We start from the raw sequence: 6,713 nt of genomic DNA on the forward strand, positions 1-6,713 counted from the left end.
AGTTGGATGAAGACAGGGTCAACAAATTGGACTAGCTTGAATGGAGTATAAACGTGTTTGTGTTGGACTGAAGGGCCTGTTTCCATGCTTTTATAACTGTCACTGAGTGTGTGAGAGGGAAGAGGGCATGGGAGGGGGGCTGGTTGTGTGTAAGGGAGGCTGGGGGTGTGAGGGACTGTGGGCCAGACGTGTGTGAGGGGGGGGCTGGGTGTGTGAGGGGGGACGGGCGTGTCTATAATACAATACAATATATCTTTATTGTCATTGTACAGGGGTACAACGAGATTGGGAATGCGCCTCCCGTACGATGCAATAAATTAATTAGCTAGTCAGTATTAATTTAAACAACCCAATGAAACAAATTAGAACAGTTTTAAAACAGAATAAAGTGCAAGTAGGTCTGTGCCGGTTCACTGTGCGATGTGACCATCCGGCTCAGCAGGACCGGTTCATAGCAGCTATGGCCCTGGGGATGAAGCTGTTCCTGAGTCTGGAGGTGCGGGCGTAGAAGGCCTTGTATCGTCTGCCTGATGGTAGAAGTTTGAACAGACTGTTGCAGGGGTGTGATGAGTCTTTGTGGATGCTGGTGGCTTTTCTGAGGCATCGTGTATTGTAGATGCCCTCCAAGGCTGGTAGCTGTGTTCCGATAATCCTCTGAGCTCTATGGACTACCCGCTGAAGAGCTTTCCTCTCTGCCACCGTGCAGCTGAGATACCACACAGGGATGCCATGCGTTAGGATGCTCTCTATGGTGCAGCGGTAGAAGGTCGTCAGCAGCTGTTGGGGTAGGCCAGACTTTTTCAGTGTTCTTAGGTAGAACAGTCGTTGCTGTGTCTTCTTGACCAGCGCAGCAATGTTAGTGGACCATGTTAGGTCCTCCGAAATGTGAGTGCCCAGAAACTTGAAGCTGGACACTCTCTCCACACTGTCCCCGTTGATAAAGATCGGGGCGTATTCCCCGTTGTATGACCTATGGAAGTTGATGATCAGCTCCTTGGTCTTGGTAGTATTTAGGACAGGTATCTGGTGGTATCTGAGCACCAGACCGCCAGGTTCTGCACCTCCGCTCTGTAGTTTGTTTCATCACTGTTGATCACCGTTGTGTCGTCTGCAAACTTGACAATGGTGTTGGTGTAGAATGCAGGAACACAGTCGTGTGTGAAGAGGGAGTAGAGCATGGGGCTCAGAACACAGCCCTGTGGTGTGCCGGTACTCAGGGTGATAGTGGAGGACAGGTGCGGGCCCATTCTCACTGCCTGCGGTCGCTCCAGCAGGAAGTTCAGGATCCAGTCGCATAACGACGCGCTGAGGCCTAGCTGGTGGAGTTTGGTGATGAGAATGGTGGGGATGACCGTGTTGAAGGCAGAGCTATAGTTAATGAATAGCATCCTCATGTACGTGCCCTGTCCCTCCAGGTGAGTTAGGACAGTGTGAAGAGCCAGAGATATGGCGTGTGTGGGGGACTGTGGGCCGGGCGTGTGTGGGGGACTGTGGGCCGGGCGTGTGTGAGGGACTGTGGGCCGGGCGTGTGTGGGGGACTGTGGGCCGGGCGTGTGTGGGGGACTGTGGGCCGGGCGTGTGTGAGGGACTGTGGGCCGGGCGTGTGTGAGGGACTGTGGGCCGGGCGTGTGTGAGGGACTGTGGGCCGGGCGTGTGTGGGGGACTGTGGGCCGGGCGTGTGTGGGGGACTGTGGGCCGGGCGTGTGTGGGGGACTGTGGGCCGGGTGTGTGTGAGGGACTGGGCCGGGCATGTGTAAGGGGGGCCGGGCGTGTGTGAGAGGGGCCGGGCGTGTGTGTGAGGGGGGCCGGGCGTGTGTGGGGGACTGTGGGCCGGGCGTGTGTGAGGACTGGGCCGGGCGTGTGTGAGAGGGGCCGGGCGTGTGTGTGAGGGGGGCTGGGCGTGTGTGGGGGACTGTGGGCCGGGCGTGTGTGAGGGACTGTGGGCCGGGTGTGTGTGGGGGACTGTGGGCCGGGTGTGTGTGGGGAACTGTGGGCCGGGTGTGTGTGAGGGACTGGGCCGGGCGTGTGTGGGGGACTGTGGGCACGGTGTGTGTGGGGGACTGTGGGCCGGGTGTGTGTGGGGGACTGTGGGCCGGGCGTGTGTGAGGGACTGGGCCGGGCGTGTGTGGGGGACTGTGGGCCGGGCGTGTGTGGGGGACTGTGGGCCGGGCGTGTGTGGGAGACTGTGGGCCGGGCGTGTGTGGGGGGCTGTGGGCCGGGCGTGTGTGGGGGGCTGTGGGCCGGGCGTGTGTGGGGGACTGTGGGCCGGGCGTCTGTGGGGGACTGTGGGCCAGGCGTGTGTGGGGGACTGTGGGCCGGGCGTGTGTGAGGGGCTGTGGGCCGGGCGTGTGTGAGGGGCTGTGGGCCGGGCGTGTGTGAGGGACTGTGGGCCGGGTGTGTGTGGGGGACTGGGCCGGGCGTGTGTGAGGGGCTGTGGGCCGGGCGTGTGTGAGGGGCTGTGGGCCGGACGTGTGTGAGGGACTGTGGGCCGGGCGTGTGTGGGGGACTGTGGGCCGGGCTTGTGTGGGGGACTGTGGGCCGGACGTGTGTGAGGGACTGTGGGCCGGGCGTGTGTGGGGGACTGTGGGCCGGGAGTGTGTGGGGGACTGGGCCGGGCGTGTGTGGGGGGCTGTGGGCCGGGCATGTGTGGGGGACTGGGCCGGGCGTGTGTGGGGGACTGGGCCGGGCGTGTGTGGGGGACTGTGGGCCGGGCGTGTGTGAGGGACTGTGGGGTGCAGTGTGAGAGGATGGTGGAACCATCTGAGGACTATCTTCAATAGGTACAAATTGAAGCCTGTGATGTTGTCCTTTGTAATAAACGCTGAGTGCCACAGTTCACATCACTAATGTCAAACAGTGTGATGATAGTTTGTGTTTTATTCTGGTTGTGATGTTTGGAATCCAGTTCCCTGCTTTGGCGAATGTTTCAGCAATTTTTAACACATATTGATCAATTACAAATGGTTGGAGAATGTGTTGCTTGCTCAAGTAATTGGAGGTGCGGGTTTGTTGGGCGGAGGACATTATGTAAAATTATGCAGGAAATCTGTGGACTTGTTGTCTTTGTTTCATAACTTCTGAATGTGTGATGCTGAAGCTTTAATGTAAACCGGTCAAATTGCTCTCAGCTTCTTTACTATGGCCGGAGAACGTGTTTATTCTCGTCCTGTTGTCAAATGGTTCCCGAGTTGTTGAATTTGATGATATAGTTGTGTGGTGTTCTACCTGAACAATCTGAACAGTTCATTTCATAGCAGGCTATTACTCTGGCCACAGTTACTTATTGTCAGTGGGGCCGGAATGTGTCCTGAAAAGGCAGCCAATGGTTTGCTCGCTGATGCTGGGATAAAGTGGCAGGAGACCCAACACCAGCATATCTTCATTAATTTGGAGGGTCACCAAGCCTGCAGTAAAACCTGTTGATTCTGAAAATACCGTAATAATGTGGTGTTGTCAGAGGTACCTGTCTGACATAGGATTTGATTCTAGTCACATTGTTTGTTATTGATGGCCTGACCTGGTATTGTGTTAGGATTTGGGTGTAGTGGCACGGAAATCATTAGGGGTTTTAGACAAAATGCTGGAGTAACAGCATTTCAGGAGAAAAGATGCTACTGGCAGCATCTCTGGAGAAAAGGAATTGCTGACGTTTCGGGTCGGAACCCATCTTCAAACCGTTAGCAGGTACTCCAGCATTTTGTGTCTACAGTATAATCCAGCATCAGGATGAGAGGGGATCTTATTGAAACATATAAGATTATTAAAGGGTTGGACACGTTAGAGGCAGGAAACATGTTCCCAATGTTGGGGAGGTCCAGAACCAGGGGCCACAGTTTAAGAATAAGGGGTAGGCCATTTAGAACAGGGATGAGGAAAAACCTTTTCAGTCAGAGAGTTGTAAATCTGTGGAATTCCAATCGTATCCAAAATAGAGATTTTCTATAGAGAAAAAAATAGAGCTTTCTCTATAATATCACAGTTTAAAATGGGTGCAATTTTCTAAAGTATGCCTAGGTTGCACTGCACAGTCGTTTTGGGGAAGGGGTAGTATTGGACCAAATGTTAGGGAGTGTAGCCTGGCTAGTGGTTGAAGGGTCAGTGGGAGAACATTTTGGAGCGACAGATGACAATTCTTAAGTTTCAAGGTCATGAGGAAAAGGGATCAGGTTGGTCTGAAAGTTAAGGTCTGGAATTGGGGAAGGCCATTTTCAATGTCAAGAGGCAAGCTGGCAAATATAGATGAGGACCAGCTACACGCAGACAAATGTGGTGTTTCTAACAATGAAATAATGAATGTTAAGCCTGCCATACTCCTGTTAAAGTTCGATTCTAATAGACAGACAACAATACCATAAAGTGGTAAAACATTAGAGTCTTTATTACGCCAGCGGGAGTGGGAGAGCTGCAACTAGTATGCTCGCATACTAGCAGCTACTCGAAGACCCCACTCACTTACAGAGTGTTTCAGCAACCTTTTTATGCACCAAATACAATGGGTTTTTAGAAGTGATAACAGAACCAGACACCCCAGACAGGTGGTCTTGCAAGAGGGATGGGAGTTCAATGAATCATCACCCACTATCACTGGCCATTGTCCGAGGTTAACAATTGAGTATATTAACATAAACACATCTTCCTAGTGCTCAACTTTAGAGTGATTGTAACAAGGCTCAGTCTATCAACATAAACACATCTTCCTGGGGTTCAACCTTGTGGTAATTGTTAAGAGGCTTAAGTCAACTCGGTGCTCTTCTGTATCCGTATCCTGTCCTTTGTAAGATTACAACACCCCTTCTGCAATCTCAAGCCAGCATCTACACAGAGGTAGACTTGCCGGCATCTGAGGTATGCATTTTAATTTAGTGACAGTTCATCTTCATGTAGCATTTGGTCACATACACCTTAACCCTTAAATCCCCTTTTCTCCTTTACACTCCCATGAAAGTGTCCATTCCTGATTGCCACTGATAGATGTTTAAATATTTGTTGGTCACGGGTAAGGTGCCAGATACTGGTGGAGAGCAATGTGTATCTTTATTCAAGGGTAGCATCTTAATGTCAATGATAGGGAAGTTAATGAGAAGAAAATCTGAGTAATAGAATTAATCTATGCTTGGAAAGGCAAGGATGAGTGAAAGAAAGTCAGCGTGCTTTAGTTAAGTGGGGAGGCGTCCAGTCCAACCAAATAGAACATAGAACTTTACAGCAAAGGAGCAGGTCCTTCGGCCCGCAATGTCTGTGTAAAACATGATGTTGAGTTTGGCTAATCCATAGCCTTCCAGTCACTGCATATCATTGTGCCTATCTGAAAGCCTCTTAAATGCTACTCTTAAACTTAAATGTATGTTTTCACCATCACCTGTGACAGTACATCCAGGCACCATTCACAATCTGTTTAAAAAAAAAAGTTGCCTGCACATCTCCTCTAAACGTCCCCCCTCTGACCCTCAGGAAGCAATGCCCTTGGAAAAAGATTCTGCCTGTATAATTTTCTGTGCTCCTAACACGTCTTCTCAAAATCTCCAACTCTCCAGAAAAAAAGCAATGTAGATTGTGTGTGGACTTCAGTCAGATTTTTTTACAGGCTCCGATCTGAGAATCTGGGTCTCCAAGATTAGTTCTCATGATAGCAAAGGCACGTTAAGAATGGGGTTCATTATTGGCTTGGTAATAGGAGGCTGTGGGTGATGGTGGAGCGTTTGTTGTGATTGAAAGCCTAAGACCAGTGGTGTCACACATTGATCAGCACCGTGGCTGCTTATTGTGATACATATTAGGATTTGGATATGAATGTTGGAGATATGATTAGTAAATTGGTGGTGGTGTTGAGAGGGAAGTAAATCTTCTTTGGCTACAGAATGATATTCTTCACGGTTGGCTGGCAGGGCAATGACAAATGCAATTTAATCCAGTTAAGTGCTCGATGAGAGACACAAGAGACTGCAGATGCTGGAATCTTGAGGAAAAACACAGTACTGGAGGAACACTGACATGGGCAGCGTCTGTGGACCTTGGTGTACAGTCGCAGCTCCACTAGTGCCATATCCCTCCAAACCTGTCCTATCCATGTACCTGCTCAAATGTTTCTTAAATGATGGGAAAGCTCCAGCCTCAACTACCTCCTCAGGTAGCTTGTTCCATACACCCACCACCCTGTGTGTGAAAAGGTTACCCCTCAGATTCCTATTAAATCTTTTCCCCTTCACCTTGAACCTATGTCCTCTGGTCCTCGATTCCCTTGCTCTGGGCAAGAGACTGCATTTACCTGATCTATTCCTCTCATGATTTTGTACATCTCTATAAAACCACCCCTCATCCTCCTGTGCTCCATTGAATAGAGACCTCGTTCGCAACCTCTCTCTATTGCTCACACCCTCTAGTCCTGGCAACATCCTTGTAAATCTTTTGTGAACTGCAACATGACCCAGATCCAAATCCTACTCTTGCTTGCAGATCCTGCTGCAATCTTTCACAACCATCCACTATCTGTAAAAACACCAACTTTTGTATAGGATATTTGTTTTTATAAGCTACATAAGAACAGGGAGGTTATGGTCGAACTTTGTAAATGGTTGGTTATGTCACTGATTGAGTGCCAATAGTCCTGTTGTTACGTGCGTTTCCATGATGCTAATTGGATACAACACAACTGATGACAGGGAACACTTCTTGATGCAGGGCAAACTGATTATAATAACGTGATTTCGATCAAA

Source organism: Rhinoraja longicauda, unplaced genomic scaffold (assembly GCF_053455715.1).
Source record: "Rhinoraja longicauda isolate Sanriku21f unplaced genomic scaffold, sRhiLon1.1 Scf000129, whole genome shotgun sequence".
Classification (NCBI taxonomy): Eukaryota; Metazoa; Chordata; class Chondrichthyes; order Rajiformes; family Arhynchobatidae; genus Rhinoraja; species Rhinoraja longicauda.